Source organism: Sinocyclocheilus rhinocerous, unplaced genomic scaffold (assembly GCF_001515625.1).
Source record: "Sinocyclocheilus rhinocerous isolate Xijiao unplaced genomic scaffold, SAMN03320098_v1.1 scaffold901, whole genome shotgun sequence".
Lineage (NCBI taxonomy): Eukaryota > Metazoa > Chordata > Actinopteri > Cypriniformes > Cyprinidae > Sinocyclocheilus > Sinocyclocheilus rhinocerous.
This window is the reverse complement of record NW_015656008.1, coordinates 157,041-169,873: the sequence shown is the minus strand read 5'-3', so window position 1 is coordinate 169,873 and position 12,833 is coordinate 157,041.

Here is a 12,833-nt window from a genome sequence, read left to right as displayed (position 1 = left end):
GGGTTACATACGTAACCGAGACGTTCCCCATGTGCTTTAGAACCTTGTTTCTCCCGTGTCTCCTGGCCATATTTGGTTTTCCTGTTCCCGTTTGAGTTCCATTAGATTCACCTGTGTTCCCCTCGTTATCTCGTTTAGTCCCAAGTACTTAAGCCCTGTGTTTTCCCTTGTCTAGCATCCGGTGTCTAACGTCATTGCTTGTTTCCTGCGTTCCCAGTTCCCTGTGGTTGATTTATTAAAGTGTGTTTAATTGAAGCTCCTCGTCTCCTCTCTCCTCGTCTTAGAAGTGTGACAGAACACCGGATCGAAATAATACAGTAAGTGGCACCTCTTCTCCCCATTTTGTTTCCATTTTTTGAAAGTGTTTTTTTTTTCCCCCGTTTTCTCCCTGCGGCCATGGAAGTAGCCACTCGGTTCTCCGCCCTAGCCCGCAGAGATCTCCCTTTCATCGAATACGCTTGGGAATTCTGCAGGCTCGCCACGGCGACGGCGTTGGATGATGCCACCATTAATTCTCTGTTCTGGATCGGGGCCAATTACTATCGCCCCGTGGACCTCCCAGACACCACAGGGCTAAACTGGAGGGAAGGAATCCTCCGGTGTCTGGAGAGTGTCCGGCCTCGATCCAGAATCAGCGCGTCGTCAAGCCCGCCGGCCGCTCCGTTGTCAAGCCCGCCAGCCGCTCCGTTGCCATGCCCGCCAGCCAAGCTGGCCAATTCACTCCCAAGCCCTCAGCTGACAGCAGCAGTCTCCTTCACCTCTGCTTATAAAAGGAGAATGCGGAGGAAGAGACTGTGGGCTCCAGCCGTTCGCTCCTGAAAGGGCTCCAGTTCCCAAGTCAAGCCCAGAGAGGGCTCCTGTTCCCACGTCAAGCCCAGGGAGGGCCACAGTTCCAGAGTCAAGCCCAGGGAGGGCCTCTGCTCCTACGTCAGGCCCACAGAGGGCCTTAGAAGCCGATAGTTTCCCCAAGGATTTGTTTTTTGGGGGGGGGGGTTATAGGGATCCGGCCGTAGAGTGCCGAGGCACTCGGCCGATGGCCCCCTGAGTTCCCTGCTCCGCCATGGCTCCCTCGACTGCCTGCTCCGCCATGGCCCCCTGAGCTCCCTGCTCCGCCATGACTCCCTAGTCTGCCTGCTCCGCCATGGCTCCCTAGTCTGTCTGCTCCACCATGGCACCCTGACCTGCCTGATCCGCCATGGGTCCCGGAACGGGAGCACCCACCCCCCCTCCCCGTTGGATGTTGTGTGGCACGTGGACGCGCCTTCTGGGTGGGGGGAGAGAGGAATGTTAGTCCTGTGTTCCTGTCCTTGTTGTGTTTTGTTCCCCATGTGCTCTAGGACCTTGTTTCTCCCGTGTCTCCTGGCCATATTTGGTTTTCCTGTTCCTGTTCCCGTTTGAGTTCCATTAGATTCACCTGTGTTTCCCTCGTTATCTCGTTTAAGCCCTGTGTTTTCCCTTGTCTAGCATCCGGTGTCTAACATCATTGCTTGTTTCCTGCGTTCCCTGTTCCCTGTGGTTGATTTATTAAAGTGTGTTTCATTGAAGCTCCTCGTCTCCTCGCTTCTCATCTTAGAAGTGTGACAATGGCATGGCAAAAACATAAATATAAAATAATATAAAATATTAAAATTAGTAATGCATCTAATATTTAACATTTATTTACTACGTAATAGAATGGAATAGGATGGAATAGAATAAAACGACTTAAAACACTGTTTAGTGGCACTATGAATGCATAAAATATAAATAATACAAAATGTTAAAATACCCAAAATTAAAAAAACTTCATAGAAAATAAAAGTATTATATTACTATATTGATATTATGTAATATTACTTTATTATATAAAAAACAATCTAATTGCTGACTTCTACACCACTAGTAGCACTGTCTCTACAGCCTCTCATTCTCACCAAAAAGACACAAGGACACTCCTAATTTTCTGGCACTGGTTTAACATATTCTTTTTAAACACTGCACACACTTGCTTTAGTTTCTGAGGTCATCAACTCACTGGTTGGTTTTTATGTGTGAATATTAGCTTAATTGTGTCTGTTGTAGATTTTTAAAAATCCTCATAAAGCTTTTATTGTTTCAATCAGAATTTCATGATGTTCCATTTGACTCTGCCACTGAAAACTGCCCAAATGTTGCTCGTAACTGTTTAGCTGTTGATGTGGGTGCTACTGTATAATATTATTTGTAGCACAAACACATTTTTAATGCAATCCATTAAAAAGGTTTCAAATAATAAAAGTAGGAATACTTTTCAAAATGAAAAACATATTTGAAAACTCTCTGGTTGTGAAACATGTCCTTAGTTAATGTGATTTTCTACACCTGTGGTCACTCTGCTAGGACACCTGTGTGTATTTGAGAGAAAATGATTCATACATCCAGTCATCCACTTAAAATCATCTTGACACCAGCTGATTAAAGATCTTGCAAAACTGGCTAAGAAATGTGCAATATTGGTAAATGATGTGGCTGTACAGCACCTTTTACTTACATCTGCTTACAGCTGTTTCATTTCCAATCACAGAATCACTATCAAGCTCATTGGTGAGAGCAGGATGCCATCTTGCATATTCAGTCATAGCAGATGCTCTCTAAATGAATCACATTAGACTTCCTAATATGATATTAAATTGTGAATGAGGTTTAGATCTGATACTATCATATAAACACTAATTTATTCAGATCTTGATTTGCAGTTAGAGACAGTTGAGTAAAGGACACAGTTGACCTCCTCTTCCTCCCCACCCCTCTCATTTAGTCTTTCAGAGAGTCATTGCCTCCAGATGTGTAAATTCTGAAGTTGTCCTACATGACCCATTCACCTTTCCCTTCTAAACTACCTATGGCTCACTCACCTCAGTCAGAATATAGGGCTCAGCAGATATAATGACACAATCTTATACTTTTATAGGAAAATTTCACTTAAAAATGAAGATTATGGCATTAATTACTCTGGTATTTCACGTGCTGATTTGGAAGCCGCAATTACAATAAAGCTGCAATTGCGAGATGAGAAATAGTAATGAGATTTAATAAAGTCAAATTCAAAGTTATAAGAGATTGCAAAGAACTGTAATGTTGTAAGAGATGTAAAGTTGCCCCCATGTGCTCTAGGACCTTGTTTCTCCCGTGTCTCCTGGCCATATTTGGTTTTCCTGTTCCTGTTCCCGTTTGAGTTCCATTAGATTCACCTGTGTTTCCCTCGTTATCTCGTTTAAGCCCTGTGTTTTCCCTTGTCTAGCATCCGGTGTCTAACATCATTGCTTGTTTCCTGCGTTCCCTGTTCCCTGTGGTTGATTTATTAAAGTGTGTTTCATTGAAGCTCCTCGTCTCCTCGCTTCTCATCTTAGAAGTGTGACAATGGCATGGCAAAAACATAAATATAAAATAATATAAAATATTAAAATTAGTAATGCATCTAATATTTAACATTTATTTACTACGTAATAGAATGGAATAGGATGGAATAGAATAAAACGACTTAAAACACTGTTTAGTGGCACTATGAATGCATAAAATATAAATAATACAAAATGTTAAAATACCCAAAATTAAAAAAACTTCATAGAAAATAAAAGTATTATATTACTATATTGATATTATGTAATATTACTTTATTATATAAAAAACAATCTAATTGCTGACTTCTACACCACTAGTAGCACTGTCTCTACAGCCTCTCATTCTCACCAAAAAGACACAAGGACACTCCTAATTTTCTGGCACTGGTTTAACATATTCTTTTTAAACACTGCACACACTTGCTTTAGTTTCTGAGGTCATCAGCTAACTGGTTGGTTTTTATATCTAGATATTATCTTAATTGTGTCTGTTGTAGAATTGTAAAAATCATCATAAAACTTTCATTGTTTCAATCAGACTTTCATGATGTTCCATTTGACTCTGCCACTGAAAACTGCCCAAATGTTGCTCGTAACTGTTTAGCTGTTGATGTGGGTGCTACTGTATAATATTATTTGTAGCACAAACACATTTTTAATGCAATCCATTAAAAAAGTTTCAAATAATAAAAGTAGGAATACTTTTCAAAATGAAAAACATATTTGAAAACTCTCTGGTTGTGAAACATGTCCTTAGTTAATGTGATTTTCTACACCTGTGGTCACTCTGCTAGGACACCTGTGTGTATTTGAGAGAAAATGATTCATACATCCAGTCATCCACTTAAAATCATCTTGACACCAGCTGATTAAAGATCTTGCAAAACTGGCTAAGAAATGTGCAATATTGGTAAATGATGTGGCTGTACAGCACCTTTTACTTACATCTGCTTACAGCTGTTTCATTTCCAATCACAGAATCACTATCAAGCTCATTGGTGAGAGCAGGATGCCATCTTGCATATTCAGTCATAGCAGATGCTCTCTAAATGAATCACATTAGACTTCCTAATATGATATTAAATTGTGAATGAGGTTTAGATCTGATACTATCATATAAACACTAATTTATTCAGATCTTGATTTGCAGTTAGAGACAGTTGAGTAAAGGACACAGTTGACCTCCTCTTCCTCCCCACCCCTCTCATTTAGTCTTTCAGAGAGTCATTGCCTCCAGATGTGTAAATTCTGAAGTTGTCCTACATGACCCATTCACCTTTCCCTTCTAAACTACCTATGGCTCACTCACCTCAGTCAGAATATAGGGCTCAGCAGATATAATGACACAATCTTATACTTTTATAGGAAAATTTCACTTAAAAATGAAGATTATGGCATTAATTACTCTGGTATTTCACGTGCTGATTTGAAAGCCGCAATTACAATAAAGCTGCAATTGCGAGATGAGAAATAGTAATGAGATTTAATAAAGTCAAATTCAAAGTTATAAGAGATTGCAAAGAACTCTAATGTTGTAAGAGATGTAAAGTTGCAATTACAAAAAAAAAAAAAACAAGAAGCAAGCTGCACTAGTGTGATTATAACCACTCAGTTGCAATATCTAAAGTCACATTGTGATACTTATGTGAAACAAAAGACGGAATTGCAAGATATAATGTCACAATTACATGATTTGAAGTCACATTTTGAGATATGAATTCATAATTACAAGAAAGCTGCATTTGAGAGATATAGTCACAATTATGAAGGATAGTTGCAATAACAAGATTTAAAGTCAATTGTTTGATATAAAGTTGCAATTATGAGAAACCAAGCTGCATTGTGAGATATAAACTCTGAGTTGCAATATATAAAGTCAAACTGTGGCATTTGAAATAAAGCCACAATTGTGCAATATAAAGTTGCAATTACAAAATGTAAAGTCACGTTGCAATATATGAATTTGCAATTACAAGAAAGCTGAAAGTGCAAGATATAGTCAAAATGATGAGAAATAGTCAGAATTACAAGATTTAAAGACAAATTGTAAGACAGTCACAATACGAAAAATATAATCGTGAGAAAGTCACATTGTGAGATTTAAAGTGACATTAGCTATGCTTCCATCCAAAGATGCAAATTTAATTTATGCGCAAAACTGGAATATCGCATAAAACATTTGAGAATAAAGCACCGTTTCCATCCAACGAGTCAAGGAGAACAAATTCGTCACTTCCTGATAAACTGGCACTAAATATCTCTAAGAAAACTAGGAGAAATCACTGAATATAATATTAATATAATAATTCATATATAATAAATTACTTGCGCCTCAGAGCGAGCAGACAAAACACAATAAATGCGGTCATTGCTTTTAGAGGTGGATGCCTGCTGTTTGGGAACGCAATTCAGATGCTGTGCAACGAGATCGGTCCACTGGTTAGTCGAGTTTCCCCGTCCCATTGTGCAAAGTCACATGAATTTTTTGTTACTCATGGTGGAATTTATTCGGTAAATGTGTTTCCATCGTAGTTTATGTGCAGTTTTTCTTATCGGATAAAAAGTTTATCCTACTCATTTTTAGAATTTATGCACATCTTGTTTCCATCCAGCGTTTTTTTATGCGCTATTCCAAAATGTGCATAAAAATAGGTGGATGGAAACATCGATATTGTGTTGTAAGACACAATGGCAAGATATAAACTTATATTGTGAGATATAAAGTTGCAGGAGTGAGAAATAAAGTTGCAATTACAAAATTTAAAGTCACATTATAGGATATTAATCTGTAATTACAAGAAAACTGGAATTGAAAGATATAGTCACCATCATGTGATTTGAAGTCAAATAGTGACACTGTATTTTCACAACTACAAGCTATAAAAACTGCAGTTGCAAGACCTTGCGAGATATGAAGTCACAAAGTGACATTTTTTTTTTACTATATAATATCAAAATTGCAAAATATAACGTCACAATTGCTAGAAACGGTTGCGATAAAGTCACATTGTGAGATTGAGATCACTTTTGGGAGATACATAGTCACACTTACAAGAGAAAAAAGGGGCACAATTGAGGTCTTATTTGTGAGATATCAAGTCACAATTCCCATTTTTCTTTATCTAGGGCGGAAAGGGCTTCCATTTGGTTATTGTATTTGACAAAGGTCAAAATAAACGAGGAGATATATCATGAAAACACAATACCCACTATCACGGACATTCCTAACCAGATGTGATTAAATTTCTCAGTGGGGAGTGACACTGTATTTTCACAACTACAAGCTATAAAAACTGCAGTTGCAAGACCTTGCGAGATATGAAGTCACAAAGTGACATTTTTTTTTTACTATATAATATCAAAATTGCAAAATATAACGTCACAATTGCTAGAAACGGTTGCGATAAAGTCACATTGTGAGATTGAGATCACTTTTGGGAGATACATAGTCACACTTACAAGAGAAAAAAGGGGCACAATTGAGGTCTTATTTGTGAGATATCAAGTCACAATTCCCATTTTTCTTTATCTAGGGCGGAAAGGGCTTCCATTTGGTTATTGTATTTGACAAAGGTCAAAATAAACGAGGAGATATATCATGAAAACACAATACCCACTATCACGGACATTCCTAACCAGATGTGATTAAATTTCTCAGTGGGGAAAAAAGAAAAAAAAATCTTGACATTCAAACTCACACAGTTTCATGTGATTGACACTCCCATATAGTAGCTGAGCGAGTTAAGTAAATTATTCATGTCACTCTTATGTATGGCTGGTTTGATCATTAGACACACAGGGAGTTTTAGCATATATCAGCCTGTGAGAACATTAAGATGTCACTGGCACAACACACGCTGTCATGTGCGAGCCAGGTACATCACCTCAAGGTGAAAAATGGCACGTCTTGTATTGATGGTTATGTGTGACATGTCGACACGCTACGGCATGCACATTGCATACAAAGCCTCCAGAAGCCTTTATGGTGATCAAATGGAATACAAAACTGCTGACTGATGAACTGAACTACAGTCTATAAGAATGTCGCACACTGAACAAATCATCTGGATTACCAATTAGTCTGAAATATGGCCTAAACGGCACCTCATAGAATGTATATTTGTATATTTTAATGAAAAAACTTTACAGACCAAAATGTTTACAGATCTCTTGGTCATTGAATATTCAATTCATGGATTGATTTAAATGAGATTAATTAAATATGTTATTTCTTTAACACATTTACCTAATTTGACTTTACAATGGTTTTATTTTGATTTCTAAGGACAGGTTGGTGTCATTGTGACAGCACACACACATAATTTCCTGATAAATGAGAGTACCGCTATGGGATTGTGCTGAACTCACTCATCTGTGGTGTAGTTTCTTTTCCAACCCATGGATTCTTCAGAGGATTCATAAAGATTTGTATGTCTCTAAAAGTCTAGTTCTGGAGAATGTACTTTTAAACTGTAGCTCAGAATTTAAGTATTTAAACTATTAGAGGTATTCAATGTATAATTCATAAAATGTGTTATTTGTTTGTTTGTTTTGCAACCTTTATGTAAAATAAAACTAATGCATCTAAAACAAATGCCGGGGATAATGGGGATTTAGTGTAATCTCAGTGACTTCATAGTGATTCTTTTAAATCTATTCACCAAAAATATTAGTTCAGATTCGTTCTCTGACCCTATTTGCAGTTTACATCTTTCTGTCATTATGTGGTGACAAATGACTTATGGAGGCTGTGAGTCATTTTAACTAAACTGATCCACAAACAACACTGAGTCAAATAAGGTATTTAGCTTCAGGCACATCCCTAGAAACTATAGTACTATAGTAGTAAGATGGTTGAATTCTCTGTTGTTACTCCACATGCTACCAACACAGTAGCTCGCTATACTGAAGCTACTTAAGGAAGCAGTAACTTCTTAAAAGACTCTTATGACAGAATTAATAATTTACTCAAAGCTAGAACAAAACAGTGAGGAGTTTTCATGTATCTCAAGGGGTTAGCAATAAACCTGTACAAATACACTAATTACAACTACAAAAGAAGAATGCATATCAACTAATTTACATAACTGAATCAGAAGGAAATAGCAACGGACAGCAGCACTTTTAAAAAGTGGACCCACAGTGCTGCAGGGACTTGAATCTGTGACTCATTGTTTGACATGAACCATCCATAACAAACCAACCTTCCCAACCTTACATAGCAGAGAACAATTTAAAGAGGTATTTTAAGGAGATATTAGGACACTCAAATTTGAAATGAACATTGCATTATGCTTTTCCACATAAATGTCTGCTACTATTCCCATGCTGTATGCAAAAAGAGTTCACGTCTGTCAAGACGCAAATGCTAAGCAGTGAAGTTTCTGCTTTTTCACCCCATATGGCAATTAGTGTTTGAATTTTGCGGTTGCTTGAATGTGAATGAAATCACCTTAGTATTACGAATGCAAAACTGACATTCAGAAAATTCTCCACCACAGTGAACACTCCGCAATATCAGATACATCTAAATAGCTATATGCTGTTAGGCTGTTAAATGCTGAAAGCCAAATTTGAATGAACAAAGTTTTGTAAAGTGGTATACAAAGGCCTACTGACCTTTTCAGTGCATACAAACTCTCTCACAGCCTCAGACCAAACATTAGATTATAGCAAAAGTAGAAATGGAGCCAATGAGGCGAGATTTCCTCATCTCTCAACATAGATCATCAGGCCAGGAAAGTTAATGCGATCCATAGCATCACCTCACACTTCTTACGCTATACTTCCATTTGGAGGCTGCATTTTCACATTAGTGCCGTGAGGACAGCTAGCCTCCACAGACCAGTGCTCTGCACCAATCTCAGCATTTCCTACATAACAGCACTGAAGAATTAGTTACACAGAGCATCTTTTAAAGGTTTTATGGCTTTCACTAGGATATCGGGATCCATTTTGTTTATACATCATGTGTCTTGGTGCATGAAATTGCTTCTTTCCCTCATGTTTCCTGTTACAATAAAACACTGAGGTATAGACTCTGCAAGAATATTTTAGCAGGAAGAAATGCCAGGACTCTTGATTATGACTGCAGCTATGAATGACAAAGGGTTCACCTCAGGCCACCGACACCATAAATGACCAAATATGTACTTGTAATTTGTTTTGTACACATTACATTGGGGATATCAAATATATCTATGCCACTTAAACTGCTTGAAGCATTTCCCTATTTCAATTTATTCATAGTGCCTTTCTTAATAATACAGTTTAGGCTCATAAGACACTCTATACAAGTGTGTGAACACAAATGGGTCATTCCTACTATGCAATACATTTTGTTTTCTTCATCAAATATACTAGTAATAATTGATATAATTAAATATTAAAAACTTTTTAAACATGCAAATAAACCATTTTCAACTAAAAAAATGGAAAATGTGTTTTGGCTGTTCATTTACATGACAACAGCATTTTGAAAACGAGTTTAAAAGTGCAGGTTTTTGAAAATGATATTGTTATCGTCTCCATGTAAATTACAAAAACACGAATTTGTGAAAACTGTGAAATCATGCAGACATGTATTGCGTGTTCAGTTTATAGGTATGTGGGTCCCACTTTATATTAAGTGTCCCTAATACCTGTGTACTTGCATAGTAACTACATGTGTACATAGTAAGTAACCACAGTGTAAGTACACATTGGTACATAGTATATACAGCTGTACTATTTCTGTAACTACACACGTATAACAACCCTCAGGATGGTTTGTGTAAGTACAAATGTGTAACAGGACAAAAAAGTGCTGTTAGTCCTGTTACACATTTGTACTTTCATTACCAAAAAGTGTTGTTACCAATGTCCTGTTACACATTTGTACTTACACATACCATTCAGTGGGTTGTTACATATGTGTAGTTAAACAAACATTAGAGCTGTAGATACTAGGGTTGCACGATAAATATCGCGCGATATTTAATGCGCATCTCGTCAGTAAAGGCGGTTCTGTAATCAGCGGTAAATCTCTACACGTGCGTGCTTTCACGTGGAGCAGCATTAACTACACAGAGCCGTTGTTCACTGACAAGTTGCGCAAAACCACGATCATATTTTGAGCATGTTTTGCGCAGCTTGTCTGTGAACAACGGCTCTGTGTAGTTAATGCTGCTCCACGTGAAAGCATGCACATGTAGAGATTTACCGCTGATTACAGAATCGGCTTTACTGACGAGATGCGCATTAAATATCGTGCAATATTTATCGTGCAGCCCTAATAGATACTATGTACCAATGTGTACTTACACTGTGGTTACATAATACATACACATCTAGTTACTATGTAAGTACACAGTTATTAGGGACACTTAATATAAAGTGGGACCGGTATGTGCACAGGTCCGTAGAGTTTCTTTACAAAGTGACAATGCCAACTACTGGCCTGGCAGGCATAATGCAGCGATTTCAGTCGTTTTCACAGATCCATGTAAACAGGGATTGTTTTGAGGAAAAAATGTTTTTAGCACATTGTTTTTGTGTAAACGTACCCTTAGTATTGTTTCTCACACTATCACATGTAAATAAACATGGATGAATTTTACATAATTTCACTACTTTAAATGAAGTTTTAGCATTGGAGTTAATTAATTCTTTTTTGGTTTCTGTTTAACAAGTGCTAATAATGATATAATCATATATATATACACAACACAAATGTTGTATCTTTCTTTTGTTTGTTTGTTCTTTATTTGTCATTGGCTGCCTAATTCGAGGTGTGTTTTAAGATATTATTTTCAGCTGTTAATCATTTTGAATGTTTGCTCATAAATTTGTGTATTATTTTTGTATGTATTATGCCTAAGGAAGGTCTGATGACTTACTAAAGTTATTTAGTGATCAAGCAAGTTTGAGTGGTGTGTGAGATTTTTCATTCCTTTGGTTTATAAAAAACAAAACAAAAAAAAAACAATCGTTGGTTATTGTTCCTTTAATATATAATTCTGACATGCAGGCAGAATAACCTACAACATGCACAAAATGTAGTGCCAATAATAAAAGCTTTGAGAGCAACAGGGAAGATCTTATTGAGCAGGTACAGAAGAGAGTTCCGTCCGTTTATGAAAGCTGCCGATACGGAAAAATAATTCCTGGTTCTGTGAAAAAAGCATAATTTCCAGTGAGCACCGGCCCACTTTGAGCACTGCTGTCATGGTAACAGTTTGAAGAAAATCTTGCTGATCAAGTTAGTTAAAGTCAACATTTTTATAACCAGCTTCTACACATCCAGTTTAATCACACAGAACTACAGTAGGTAACTTTACCACCCCCATGAGTATGGTGGTTTGACACCACTACAACAAGTAATAACACATGTTAAGTGTGTTCTTTGCGATGCATGTGTGTTCCTTCGTTGACTGACCACAGATGTGTATTTATTTATTAATTGTGTGTGTGTGTGTGTATTGACATGAGTAACTGTACAAAAGGTCATTTGGAAGCCCAGACTGTGCAGGTGAAAGGCAATCAAACATGAGAGATTAATGAAACTGTGCTTGTGGCTTTGTCACATTTAAACAATAGCAGAAAGGCGACACTGTCGCTGCCATACTGTGATGCATTGTTTGACATTAAGGCTAATTATCCAATACGTACACATTTGTAAACACTGCTTTATCCTCCTCTTCGATGTCCCTGCGTACCCACAGCATCATTTTGTCAAACAGACAGATACAAATTGAAATCCAAACCTAATTTTTGGCTCTTATGTGACCCATTATGTTGCATAGTGCCTGAAATGTGGATATCTTTATGTTTATGCATGATACCTGGAGAGGCTGCCTAGTGTTGTATCAGTGGAGCTTGCAAAACAGTGCTCTCATCTTTGAATTATTTAAAACAGTGACTCAGTGAAGAAAACATACAGCTCCAATGCACATCCACCTCACCACACATCAGGGAATATCTGCTTTCTGAGACCCCACAAGCTCTGTGTTACCTTTATTTGATTTAGATAAAATAAGATCCCCTGTTCTGATTATAGATGTTTGAAAAGAAATAGGTAGGGAAGTTAAAAATGAAATAATAAGGAATTGGGTTCTTTGCTTAGACATGTAAAAAATAGTTTATCATTTTTAAAATATAATAATTTAGTTTCATTTAAATATTTCTTTAATAACATAATTATGTAATTCATTAAATCATTACATATTTGTCATTATTACATATTTATTTATTAAATATATAATATATTTTAAAATAATATAATATTTTATATAAATAATATAATAATATTATTAAGTAAATATATGTTATAGAATATAAAATATTATATTAATAATATACTATTATAATTTAATTTGATAATTTACTGTAAGCATTTACTTTAATTAGTTTTATAAATACTTTATAAATAGTTTTATAATCATTAATGTAGATGTTTTACATATTTTTACATTTGTTTTTACATATTGATTTTTT